General features: G+C 35.4%; 1 protein-coding gene across 2 annotated transcripts in view; it reads left to right on the top strand.

Moving 5' to 3' along the window:
• Positions 1-14,919, top strand: part of LOC105042316 (uncharacterized) — a 54,311-nt gene that overhangs the window by 36,973 nt on the left and 2,419 nt on the right. The window lies entirely within an intron of this gene.

Raw genomic sequence — 14,919 nt, 5'->3', positions numbered from 1 at the left:
TGAATTCTCTCTATAAGCATACAAGGCATTACAAATATGATCTCAATGTATCATAGTAGAATTAATAATAAATTAAATCTAAAATTTAACTAACTAAAATCAACTTTAATTTTTTACAAAATTTTCAATGATATTCCAATGATCTTACATCAATTAAACCTCAGATAATAATCCTGTAAAACATAATAATAAATCTATGTCTACACTCGATTGATACTATCAACTCTTATCTCTAAACTCACTCTCAAAACAGTACTCATGTCCATGATTAAAAATCTGAATATAAAAAGAAAGAAGAGATAATGAGCTCGACAACCAGATAAGTAATGAATATCTTGATATTTCTGATATTATCATAAGATATGATATTCAAAACCAGATGCCATGAATAAACATAGGAATATATTGCATGCTAGTTTATGAGAATCAAATCCTTTCAAATATTCACATATATATATAATCATAAATCTAATTTGAGACAAATCATATATAACTCAATAGCCTTTGACTATGACCATATTTATATCTTATGGTGGAGTCAAAGTTTAATAATAAAAAAAGTACCAATGTATAACACCTATTGATATAGTCCACTGATTATGAATGAACTCTTATTAGCAAGATCCACTGATTATCAATGCAGAACCCTAATTAGTCGGATCCACTGAATACCAATGTATAAGCCCCATTGATAGGGTCCATCGAATACTAATATAGAATTTTCATTGACAAGATCCACTGAATACCAATGCATAACCTTCATTGGTAGAATCGACTGAACACCAATGCATAAACCCCATTAGCAGAATTTACTGAACATAGTTAGGCTAAAAGCTAAAATCCAAAGTATACAAAAATACTTGTGAAAGATAATATATATGTCATAATTTTGATCAACAATATGCATATTTCACAACAAATTAATGAATCACAATTTTCCAAAAAATAATTTCAAATTTGCAAATAGTTTTCCATTCAAATATAATTTCATAAATTATACATAAAATAAAGACTAATTATTTACTTTCAAAATAAAATTATTTAAATAAAATTTCTTGAAAAGATGGTTCATTATTTATCTCACAGAACACTAAATTGACAGATTCAATTAATCTTAAGGAGATCCTTTAGAACCTATTATTTAAAATATATTTTAATCAAAATTTAACCATCAATATTTTTAGAATAAAAATTAAAATATTCCATACCCTCCTATAGTTTGCAAAGCAATATCACCTAACGTCCCAATCGATCCAATGAAGAAAATTTTATCCGATCATGATTATAATAGAAAATAGATAGTTCAACAAAGATCAACGATGATCAAATCTATTAGTATCTGACAAAAACTAAAGTAGAGGTCGGTGCACTAATTGACAGTCAGAGGTCAATTTGATCAAGTAGCTTTATATTGGCTCTAGAATTGATTTTGATGAAAATAAAATATTTGAATATATATTTAGATACTAATGAGTTATTGAAGTTCTCAATAAAAGATTTCAGGAAGCTAAAGCAATATCTCAAAGAATCTCTTGATTGCCATCTTAAACATCCAAAAGAAGCAAGAATGAAGAAGGCCACACCATGAAAAACCAAATGAAGATGGTCAAGAGCCGACTCCAAGCCTTGAAGAGTCGACTATAATATGTAAATATCAGATTACACAAGCCTCGAGTCAACTCTCTCAGGAAGATAGAGAGCATAATTTTTGAGATCGATTCTTAGATCGACCCTTGAAGACCTCTAGTTGATTCGAAGACATCTCCAGTCGACTTTTGACCTGATTCAAATCGACTCAACTACGACTAACAGTTTCAATGGCTAGTTTTTTAGACATTATAGCTTTGCATAGAAATCCTCTAATGGTTAGTTTTCGGCTCTCAATAGCTAGAAATCCATTTTTGGATATACCAACAAGGATATATGGGCACCAAAGGCATTAATGAAAGAAAAGAAACATATAGAAGGCAAAAGAAAGCAAAACAAAGGCTAGAAATTAAGCAAAAACTTCTTTGAGCATTTAGTGAGCTTTCAAAAAAGATGATTAAATTTCCAACCACATATTTCTTGAGCATTCAAGTGATTTTCAGAAGAACAAAGGATGTATTTATTGTAAAGCTTTCTCACCATCTCAACTAGAGCTTTATTGAGTTTTTCTTTGCTCTAAAAGGACCTTTATTTGTGTTATTCCTTATACTTCAAATTTTTTGTTGTTATAAGTTTTAATTGGGATTGAACTTGAAGATAGGCTAATCCAAGCCTTGAATTGAATTATGTATAAGCCTAGAAGTGGTTTAGGAAAGATTTTGATTAGTGATTCTAGAAAAAACCAACTAGGTTTGATTGTAATCTAGAGAAAATAATTGGACTATAATTTAGAGGATTATAGTCAAAATTCATAAGAGATTGCCTGGAGAGTAGATGTAGATGCCGAGTTTGGTACCAAACCCCTATAAATTTATTTGTTTACTAGTGCATTGCTCTTTTCTTTTATTTTCCTGCTTAGCATCATCTTATTTGCATACTTTATCCAGTCACCACTTCACACTAAAGTTTTTATTTGTGCACTACAAGTTTTAAAGGTGGATGAGATGAAGTAACATGTCGAGAAGCTTGGAGAACATCTCTTCTATTGCTCGCCTTAACCTTTGGATCCATCCAAAGCTTCATCCATCTCTCTTCCACTTGAGGTCCATGAGAACGTCTTTGCGATGGAGGGTGTTGGCATAAGCATTTCATTCGATAGGCTAATTGCTTGTTGGGTGCCATTTGAACTTCTAAAAATCACCACAAATCCAAGAAAAATGACAAAGAAGGAACTATTTGGTAGGGTAGGGTTTCTGCAAAGGGATGGCTAAGGAAATGAAAGTGAAAAAGTGAGAGTGGTTCCTACGGCTTTTTATTAAAAAATCAGATCTTAACATCTGAGTTGACTCAGTTTATAGGTTAGTCAGCTTAGCATGGGTCGACTATAATTTTTTGAATTAGTCAACTAATGATGGATTGACAAGAATTTTAGATTAGCCGACTCAGTCTAGTACAAAAGAAGTTTCAGAAATAGGCTTTCCAAAAATGATGCAATCAATCAAGTCATATTTAATATATATCAAAATCAATCATTACATATTCAAATACATATCCAAATAAGCATGAATTTAATGAATTAATCATTTATAAAATTAATTTGAATAGAATTAAGCAAATCTACCATAAGGATCATAAAGGCCTAATCTTTTCTAATCATGCAATATCATTCTTCACTTAACGGTTAAGTGAAAATATCAGTAATCTAATTATAAAAATTCAAGCATAACTTTATTATTTTGTACATAATCTCTAACAAAATGATGCCTAATTTTTTTATGCTTTGATCTTCAATATTGAATTAAATTTTTAGTTAGATTAATAGCACTGGTATTATTAAATCTAATAAAAATTTTGCTACAGAAAATATCAAAATCTTCTAATTATTGTTTGATCTATAAGAGTTGAATACAACAATGTCTAACAGCAATTTATTTGGCTTCCATCAGATAAAGCTACTAAATTTTATGCTAAACTATGGGATCAAATTAACTCCTAGAAATTGAGAAGTACCACTTATAGTTTTTCTATCTAATCTACATCTAATAAGATCGGCATTAGAGTAACCAATCAAATCCAAAGAAAAATATTTTGAAAACCATAATCCAACATTTTGAGTATCAATCAAATATCTAAAAATTCTTATTAGGACCATAGCCCCAAACCAACTTTCTAAAAAAAAAAATCCTGATAGAAGGTGGGGTTTATTAGCCTTTATCCATTAGGGATAGAACGCCGTATTTATACGTACTACATGCGGACCTAAGGGGCTTCGCACTAGAGTCGATCTACTTCAAGCTAGATTGACCCTAGCAGCAGGTGAAGCAGTCTGTCTTGCTTTAATCCATCAATCTAGAGATGAGCCAATCCCTACATAAAGGTATTGACCCTCCGAGAATTATTGCTACTGTAGGAGTTGGCATGGTGATCTTAAGCCTTGGGAGGCCACAGGAGGAGTCAGGGTGTTGGCTCTGAGAGAATAGGACAGGTGTGGTCCTAGGATTAGGATAGAAGTGGTCCTAGAGTGGAGGCATCTACGTGCTTGAGGTCTAGGTGGTGAGGATCTTGAGGGACTTGGTTGGTACTTTGGAGACTTGGGGACACAAGGTGGAGCAAAAAATCAGAGCCAAAGTTGAAGACTATAGAGAAGTAGTTTCAAGGGTCTAGGTCGACTCAAATTGAGACTAGGTCAACCATATCTTAGAGAAAGGGTCAAATAGAAAGACAGGTTTTAGGAACCTAAGACTGGCATAGTAATTGAGCTGACTTAATTTTAGACTGAGCCGATTTAGTCATAGTAACTGAGCTAGCTTAGTTACGTGGGTAGAGCTGTGTGAATTTTCTGTTTGGGGCTAGGATCAGGTTGATCCTAGGGGTCTTAAGGCCTAGTTTGAGATGTCTTAAGGGAGCTAACCAAGAGTTTGGACTAGAATTAAATCTAAAAGATGAGAGTATGTGAGACAAGGGTGTACATGAGCTCGGTGAGTACTTTCATATATGGGTTAGCCTAGTGAGGTTTTTAGGCTCGAGTTATTTGACCCATTACATTAGTACATATACAGGTCTTGTAATACCAAGGGATAAGAAAATCAAAAGAAGAGCTTTTTTCTCTTAAAAATCCTCATCGTCACTTTCTCTCCTTTACTCTCCCAGGTTTTGCACATCACCCCAAGGGCATCATGCACGCCCCCTTCCCTAGAAGGAGGGCATGTGGTATCAGGGATCAAGCACGGATATAGGGCTTGATGGCATGTTGTCCTTGAGAAGGATCCATCGAAGTTTTTCTAAGATCCATGCAGTGAATGCAGTCCTTTAATAGTTGGTATCAGAGTTAGGTGATATCAGAGTACTGTTAGTCCTAACAATTGGTATCAGAGCCTGGTGATACATGGAAATGAGGGAGAAATCACAAGGGATGAATCAAAAATCTATAGATTTATTCCATGGTATGCCTCAGATCTATCTTTATTTTTGTTGTGGTTTGGCCAATCAGGATCAGTAAATTGAAGGTGGAGGTTGAGAGGCTTGATGGGAAGGAAAGCTTTTCGAGGTAGAAAGTTTGGGTCGTAGATTTTTTGGGCTAACTTCAATTGGATCCAGCCTTGCAGAAAGAAAGATCGAAGGGTGTGATGGTTAGGTGATGATGTTCTCTAATGAAGATGGGCAGTAAGGGGCAGGTTTGGCATGTTGGAAAAGAGATCACTCAAGGGATTGTTGTCGAAGTGGGGCTGAAGAAGCAACTATTCAGCATTCGGATGTGGGAAGGCTAGGAAAATAGTTAGGGTACATTCAGTGGTTCGACCGGTCAGGAGCCTTGAGGGTGAATGAAGAATAGGATTTGATTCTCGATGCATCACTGCTAGTTCAAAGGATGGTGAGTTTCTTTTGAGAGTTTTGGAGGGGTCTGTAGAGTGCAAAGGGTTCGTAACGACAGCAACGATAGTGGAGGTTCAATAGGAGGCTCAATAAGGTTGTGTTGAGAAGCTGATCTTGATTCAGAGTCTATTTTCTTTAGAAGCTCTAGGTGGAGTCATCATTCAGGTGGAGGATGGTTTGGCATAGGTTCAGAGCCGAGGGGTACAGGGATAGGTGTCTGATTCTAGCACCAGCGATGGTGATGCATTGCATGGATCTATGTAGAATTATGGGCATTGTGGATCGAGCTCTAGGGAAACCATGTTAGATGGGTAGTTTGCAGTGAGAGTGGATTTGGATACCTATGAGGAGGCTGAGGAGAGTCTCGAAAGAGATAGGTGGGTCCAGGATAGGAGAGCTACAAACCCTCCAAGAGAAGTTGAAGCGATGATTGGTGTAGGTGCAGAAAGGAAAGACTCAGATTTTTAAGATTTAGTCACTGATTCAAAAGAGTTGGATGAGCTCTTGTTAGTTTTGGAGGAGCTTGTAGGGTGCAGAGGGTCCGAAATGGTTTCAGAGGGATCCACAGAGTATGAAGAGTCCGAAAAGATAGCGATGGTGATCGAGGTGCAACAACAGTTCCAGCAGGACAGCATTAGATGGTTGGCCTCGGATGACTCATGTACAGAGTCGACTTCTATGGCATATATTAAAAGGACTTCAGTTTCAAGTGGAGCATCGAGCAGAGGTGGCTTCATAGTTGGAGAGAGATTTTGGCATGTGTTCAGAGCGAAAGGATGTAAGAGGAGGAGCGATATCCCAGCACCAACACCAGAGCTGCCCAAAGCCAGATGGAGCAGAATGTAGAGATGGAGAGGCATGGCTCTGAGGAGATCGTGTTAGGTGGAGCTTCAGTTGCAGCGAGTGCCGGCATAGGAATGCTGTAGTCTCTCTAGGAAAGTCCAAGGGAACAAGTAATGCAGCTACCAAGCAGAAGGAAACCTGCAACAAACTTCTAGATGGTGCCACAAAGCAAGCAAGAATCTTTCGCGGTAGAGGCAGTCATCCTAAAGGCCTCCAAGAGAGCGCTCAAAAGCTGAAGAAGGTTGGCAATAACAAGGATGTTTGTATAAGGGGCAGTCAGGATATATAGCGATAGTGGAATCGTACAAGAGAATATTGCCAGATGTGCCCAGACTTGGGGGCACCAAGGTGGAGATTGTCAGAGTTTGTGTGGTGCCCCCAAACCTTGGGAGGCCATAGGAGGAGTTAGGATGTTGGCTCTGAGAGACTAGGACAGGTGTTGTCCTAGGGCTAGGACAGAAGTGGTCCTAGGGTGGAGGCATCAATGGGCTTGAGATTTAGGTGTTGAGGACCATGAGGGGCTTGGTTGGTGCTCCGAAGACTTGAAGACATAAGATAGAGCAAGAAATCAGAGCCAAGACTGAAGACTGCAGAGAAGTAGTTTTAGGGATTTGGATCGACTCAAATTGAGACTGGATCGACCATATCTCAGAGGAAGGGCCAAACAAAAAAATAGATTTCGGGAGCCTGAGGCTGGCACAGTAATTGAGCTGACTCAATTTTCGACTAAGTTGACTCAGTCACAGTAACTAAGTTGGCTCAGTCTCAGACTGAGCTAGCTCAATCACACAGGCAGACCTGTGTGGGTTTTCTGTTTTGGATTAGGATTGGGTTTGATCCTAAGGGTCTTAAGGCCTGATTTGAGAGGTCTTAAGGAGGCTAACCAAGGGTTTGGACTAGGATTAAGTCCAAAAAATGAGAGCATGTGAGACATGGGTGTACTTAAGCTCGGTGAGTGCTTTCATGTATGGGTTAGCTAAGAAGTTTTTTGAGCTTGAGTTATTTGACCCATTGTATTAGTATATATACAGGTCTTGTAATAGCAAGGGATAAGAAAATCAAAAGAAGAGCTTTTTCTCCTAAAAATTCTAGCCGTCTCTTTCTCTCCTTCTCTCCCTCAGGTTTTGCACGTTGCCCCAAGGGCATCATGCACACCCCCCTTTCCTAGAAGGGACCGTGTGATATCAGGGATCAAGCTCTGATCTAAGGCTTGATGGTTGCTGTCTTTAAGAAAGATCCATCGAAGGTTTTCTTAGGTCCAAACGGGTGAAGGTGGTCCTTCAATAGTTGGTATCAGAGTTAGGTAATACCAGGATGCTGCTAGTCCTGATAGCCACATCACCAGCCACATAAATTCTTTATGGGACTTCAAAAGGTGTGCATTAGAATATAGTCAACAATCCCCCTCCTAGTGACTATCCAAAGGCCGAACGAGACTCAAACCTGTAAGCTCACTCTGATACCATGTGTTAGGACCGTAGCTCTTAATTAAACTTCTAAAACAAAAATTTTTAATAGAAGGTAGGGTTTATTAGCTTTTATCCACTAGACACAGAATCTCGCATCTATACGTGCTGCGGGCGGACCAAAGGGGCTTCATACTGAAGTCGATCTGCTTCAAGATAGATCAATCTTAGTAGCAGGTGGAGTGGTCAATCTCTCTTTAATCCTCCAACCTAAGGACAAGCCGATCCCCCCATAAGGGGTTGACCTTTCGAGAATTGTTGCCACAGCACCAGCCATATAAATCCCACATGGAACTCTAAAGGATGTGTGTTGGAATATAGCCAACATTCTTTTAACAAGAATTACATTTGATTCTTTAGTATTAAATTGATAATATGCACACATGCAAATATTGAACATAATATCGATCTACTTAGTGTTAAGTAACATAGTGATCAGATTATATCTCTATAAAGCTTTGGATCCATTACTTTATCTTTTACATCTTGATTAAGCTTGCAATTTGAGCTCATAAGGATGCCAATGCCTCTCACATTCACCATAACAAATTTTCTTAAAATCTTTTTTGTATATTTATTTTGGTTTTGAAGATCCACTCATTTGATTGCTCCATTTGGAGTCTAAGAAAGAAGATCAATTATCCTATTATACTCATCTCAACTCATCCTATATTAGCTTTACAATTTCTTCATATAGAAGCTCATTAGTAGCATCGAATATTATATCATCAATATAAATTTAAATAATTAAAAAATTACATCATTTTATTTTAATAAAAAGAGTTGTATCTATATTTTCTCTTTTAAAATTATTTTCAAGTGTAAATTCATTTAAGCAATCATACCATACTTATGGAGCTTGTTTTAAATTATATAAAGCTTTGTTCAATTTGAAAACATGATTAAAAAATTTATGATTTTTAAAATCTAAAGATTATTCTACATAAACTTCTTCCATAATGTATCCATTTAATAATGTACTTTTTATATCTATTTGAAAAAATTTAAAATCCATAAAATATATAAAAATTAAAAGTAATCTAATAGCTTCAAATCTAGCAACTAGTGCAAAAATTTCATCAAAATCAATTTTTTCTTCTTAATTGTAATCTTATTGTAATCAATCTAGCCTTGTTTCTAATTATATTGTCTTGCTCATCTAATTTATTTTGAAAAACCCATTTTGTATCAATAACAGGATAGTTTTTAGATTATTTAACTAAATTTTAAATATTATTTCTTTCAAATTGATTTAGTTCATCTTGCATGACCATTATTTAATTAGCATCATTTTTGGCTTCATAAATAATTTTAGGTTCAACATGAGAAACGAATGCAAAATGATTTAATACTTTACTAATTGATCTCTAGTCCTAATGCCTTGAGATGGATTACTCATAATAAGTTATTTAGGATGATTAGGAGCATACGTCCATTCCTTTGGTAAGTCATGTGTATCTTATTGAGTAGTGGATAGTGGCTCATGCATTTCTTTACTCGCATCTTCTTATTTTTTCTCTTTTTCTTCTAGGTCTTGAGAAAAAATGTCTTCTAGTGACATTTGTTTCATCTTCTTTTCAAGAGTACTTGTATTATCATCTACTTTTATTTTTCTTGATTTGAAAATGTTAGTTTCATTAAATACAATATGAATTGACTCTTCTATAATTAGTATTTTTTTATTAAATACTCTATAAGCTTTGCTAGATAATGAGTAATGAAAAAAAATATCTTCATCTGATTTAGCATCAAATTATCTAGTTTATCCTTACCATTTATCAAAGTAAAATACCGACAACGAAAAAGCTTGAAATAAGAAATATTTGATTACTTTCCTTTGTGAAGCTTATAGAGGGCTTTCTTTAAATTTAGTTTATTGATAATCGATTAAGCACATAGCATGCAGTAATTATTAGTTTTCATCTAAAAATACTTTGAAAGGTTGCTTTCACAAAGCATGATCCGTGGCATCTCTTGAAAAGTTTTATTTTTTTTTTCTACTATCTTATTTTATTGAGGTATTCTAGGTGCTGAAAAGTTATGATCAACTCCATTTTCAGATTAAAATTTTTCAAAAGCATGATTTTCAAATTCTATACTATGATCACTTTTCATTTTCAAAATATTTTAATCTTTTTCACCAATGATTTTTTTAAACAATTTTACAAACATTTTAAATGCTTCATCGTTGTGCGCAAGGAATAAAATTCAAGTGTATCAAGAAAAATCATCAATAATAACAAAATCAATACATTTGCCACTAAGACTAATAGTCTTGATAGGCTCAAACAAATTCATATATAAAAGTTCTAATGGTATAATAGTTGAAATAATATTTTTATAAAAGTTCATATTTTTGAAGGCATTCATTCTTCTTAATCAAATCATTTTGTTTCTCCAAAAGACTTTCATTTTCTTTCTGAAAGTTCTCTTTTTCTTCAATCAAAGAATGATTTGGCTTTTTAAGTTTTTAATTTTTAAAAGATAACCTTTTAAAATCATCAAGTAGCTAGTAAAAGGCATCATGCAGCCCTTCAAAGGTATGTCATTAGAATTATTAATATTTACCTCATCCTCATGTGCCATAAGGTAAAAGATTGCTTTTTCTTCTTTTTCTTCTTCTCCTTCGGAGCTAGAATCTTCATTATTGCTCCAAGTGATCATTATTGCTTTCTTTTTAAATTTTCTAGAGCTCTTTTTGAGAAAGGGGCAATCAACTCTAAAATGTCCAGGTCTCTTACATTCATAACATAGTGTCAGTTGCTCCTTTTTCTTTTCTTTCTTCTTTTCTTTTTCTTTGCTTCCTTTCTCTTTAGTATACCCTTTCTTCTTAGGCCAAATCATTTTCTTCTCATGAATCTTTTGAATCTTCTTGTAATTATGTCCATTTCATCATCATTGTTGGATTCCTCTGATGTATAACTTTATCATCTTCATTTGCCATTGATTTTAAGATAATTATTCTTCTTTTCTTTGCCTCTTCTTATATAGGGATTTGTGGTGCCCCCATAGCCTTGAAGGTGACCATAGGTGGAGTCAGTTCGATAGGCTCCAGATACACTATGATGGGTGCGATCATAGGGTAGGACAGGAGTGGTCCTAAAGTGGAGGTGGTGTATAGTTTTCATAATTTTGAGGTTCAGTGATGAGGACTTCAAGGAGCTTGGTTGGAGCTCTGAATATGTGAAACACAAGGTGGAGCAAAAAACCAAGCGAAGGACTTTTGCCAATAGAGGAGTTGACTCGGATCAGATTGAGCCGGCTCAAGCTCTGAGAGAGCCGGCTCGGATATCAGATAGAGAGCAGCATTTCATAGCACACTAGTGACACGACGTTCTAGACAACTTGAGGTTTGATTGAGCCAGCTTGAGCGTAGGAGAGTCCACTGGAGCTCTAATCGAGCCAACTCAAACTGGGGGAACAGATGCATGGAATTTTTATTTGGGTCTGGGATCAATTTTTGATCCTAAGATCTTAAGGCCTAATTTGATGGGCCTTAAGGGGACTAACTCAAGGGGTAAGTGCATGATTAGACCATAGGTATATATGGGTTTGGATAAGTGCATTTGGATTAGTCTAAGAAGTTTTTTAGGTTTGGATTTTGATCCATTGTATAGGCTATACATATGTAACTTGCTACAAAAAGAATGAATTGAATGTTTTTCTCCTGAAACCCTCATCTCTCTCTTCTCTCTGGTTGCATGCCATATAGGAGGGGCAACAAACTCTAGCCGCCACCTCCAAAGAAGAAAAGGAGGGAGGTACTCCCTTCTCAAGCAAAATCCTAATGCCATCTCTTTTGTGAGAAGTTTGCTAATGTTCTCAAGGTCTCCACATCCTAGAAAATTACACAACAATTGGTATCAAAGCAAAGTTAAGCATGGAGAAGGTAGGAGATGCCAGGAGTTGATGATCAGAGTTGAAGATCTTCAGATTAGCAAAGTTTTCCTATCAAAGTTATTTTTTCTCAAATAGATCTGTGTTGTTTGTGGTTGTGGTTTGAGACATCATAAGTAGTAGATTGAAGATTGACTTTGAGAAGTTTGACAGAAAAAAAACTTCTTGATGTAGAGGACAAAGGTTGAGGATCTGTTGGTTCAGCAGGAGCTGGATCTAGCTTTGGAGAAAAAGGCAGAGGAGATGATAAATTGGGCTTGAAATTCTTTGGAGAAGAGGACCTGTTCACTGATCAGGTGATGTTTGGTGGACTCAAAGCTATATGGCATTTTGGAAGAGAAGACACTCAAAGATTTTTGATCAAGGTTGCACTCCCTGTACCAGATAAGGAATATGTGCAACAAGCTTATGCTAAAGAAACAACTCTACAACCTTCAGATGGAAGAAGGTGGAGATGTACTGGGACATATTCAGTGATTAGACCAGCTGAGTACGGATTTGGCTATGGAGGAGGACAAGTTCCTAATGTTGCTATGCTTGCTACCCGAGAGCTACGATCCATTGGTGATGACTCCATCGTACGGAAAGGAGACCCTAATCTATGAGGAGATAGTGTCAGTCCTTCGGATGAACGAGCAGATGGGGCAGATAGTGAGAGATAGTACGGAGGTTCCCCAGGATGCTATGGTGGTCGGTGAAAGGTCTAGGAGGGGCAAGGATAGATGTGAGGCAGTGGGGAGGTAGATTTTTTCAAAGAGTATCAGGGAGGTTTGGTGCTACATGTGTGGCAGTTAAGCCACATGAAGAGAGATTGTCCACAGAGAAAGAAAGAAAATAAAGGAGGCGCTCCCTTCTCAAGCAAAATCTTAGTGTCGTCTTCTTTGTGAGAAGTTTGCTGGTATTCTCAAGGTCTCTACATCCTGAAAAATTGCATAATATCATCCATATCTGATGATCGTTTATTTTATGAAAAATATGATTTTATCAATAATAGATCATTTGCATAAAAAATATGATAATTTAAAGATAAATAAGGAGCATAAGATCCACTTATTTTGTTTGCCCTAAATCTTCAAAGTTCGTTAGAAGAATCATCTAATCCTATTTAAAATATTAAATCATAATTATTTTTTTAAATTAATTTAATAAAATTAAATAATAAAAAGAGATCATTGATTAGATGATTGGTCTGATAGACCATCTTAGCACTAAAGTGGTTCAGAGTTTTTTTGTCATGGTCAACATAAATCCCTAGAAGGCATGACTCGATATAGGATCTATAGGTCTTCTTGGAGAGAGAAAGTGGATGAAGGGAGAGAAAATAGAGAGAGAAAGTGGAGAGAGAGAATTGGTCTTTTTATTTTTTTTATTTTCTTTCTTCTTTTTTAGGAGAGAGAAGGAGAGGGTAGAGAAAGACATGAGAGATAGGAGAGAGAGACACTTCTCTCTCTTTTCTTTCTTCTTTATTTTTCCTTTCTTTCTTCTTCTTTTTTTTCTTTTCTTTTCTTCTTCCCTTGTTTGGCCAAAGGGGAGAAAATGGGCTAGCGACTCATGGCCAGAGGATTGGTGATGGTGATGTACTATAAGAAAATTGATTATTAGCGACGGTTAGATGCCATCGCTAATAACAAACATATCATCACTAATGGTATTAGTGACATAAGCTGTCGCTGAAAAGTCATCGAAAAAAAGTTCAATGCTGAAGGTGCATATTAGCAACGACAAAAATACTGTTGCTAGTAACAAGTAGTAGCGACAGTAATTAGCGATGGCTTTCTATCACTTATAATATTTTTTTGAATTTAAATTAAAAAAATTAAAAAAATATTAGCAATGGTTTTCTCTATTTCTAATAAGCTGTCGCTAATAGTCCTTTAGTGATGACTTTATCGTCGCAACAGCCATCGCTAATAATAATTTTTTTTTAAAAAAATAATAATTATATTTATTAAAATCTATTATAATTTAATTAACAAAAAATTATATTTACTAAAATCTTTTATAACTAAATTAACAAGCAACATATATTTATGAACATTATAACAACTAACAATTAACTATCACCATCATAAATAAAAAACTAATATTATATAATACATCAAAATTAAATTGTATAAATAAAACTACTCAAATATCAAATATATTACATCAAAACTAAAAAAAAATCAATAAAGATCCTCCTGCTGCTTTTGTACATCCCCTACAGCAGTAGATAGATGAGAGTCGGATATCCCAACATCCTATAATAAAAAAAATATATTATTAATAACTTTAGAACTAAATTAATTAAAACTGTAAAACTAAAGTAATTGATGCATCTTAAGCCTAAGCTGATATAGAAGGATATATTTTGATATACTTCTTCAATTCTCAAATAGATTATTCTTACATATTCTATTTGATGATATAGAACTATAACATCCCCAGTCAGTACTCCATTAGATAGTTAAATTGAATTTTGATCCCCTGGATACTCTCTCCCTTTCACTTGAAGCCTAAACCAGTATAGAAGGATATATTTCGATATACTCCTTCAATTCTTGAATGGATTACTTCTACATATTTCATTCGATGATACAGAGCTATAGACACCTTCGATCTATCCATCAGATGGTTAGATTAAATTTTGATCCTTTGGGTACCCTTTCCTCCCATCTTAAGCCTAAATCAGCATGGAGGGGTATATTTTGATATACTCCTTCAATTTTCGAATGAATTATTTTTATATATTTCATTCAATGATACAGACATATCTGTACCTTCATTCTATTCATCGAATGGATAGATTGACTTTTGACCCCCAAATCTCCTTCCTTTGATTCAAGCTTAACTATATAAAGCTTCTAAATATAAAAATTTAAAATAAGTAAAAAAAATTATTAATACTACTTAATTTATCTGCTATGATGGCTGTAACAACGAGCTCAGCTGATCGTGCAGATATGAGTCTTGAAAAATTTTAACAACCATATGGCGGACGGCGTCTCGAAAGCTCTGAGGTCACTGGCAAAAAAATCTCTGCACGACCTCCTCGATATGTGCATCACCCCACATTTGGATCATCGAGGCCTGAAAGGATGACGTCGAAGACCAACAAGTTACTGGAGGGTTGAAGCTATGTCCGAACCCTATGACTCGACTCCTACTCACCCCTCTAGTGGTCCTGAGCATCCTTTGAGGTCAAGAAGGGATTAAGAGGATGGGTCCTCACCATGCTGCACTATAACACACTCTACGTAATTTGTCTATACTA

This window comes from Elaeis guineensis, chromosome 3, assembly GCF_000442705.2.
Source record: "Elaeis guineensis isolate ETL-2024a chromosome 3, EG11, whole genome shotgun sequence".
In the NCBI taxonomy this organism is placed as follows: Eukaryota; Viridiplantae; Streptophyta; class Magnoliopsida; order Arecales; family Arecaceae; genus Elaeis; species Elaeis guineensis.
Note: the sequence above shows the minus strand (reverse complement) of the source record. Positions and strands in the feature narration are given on the sequence as shown.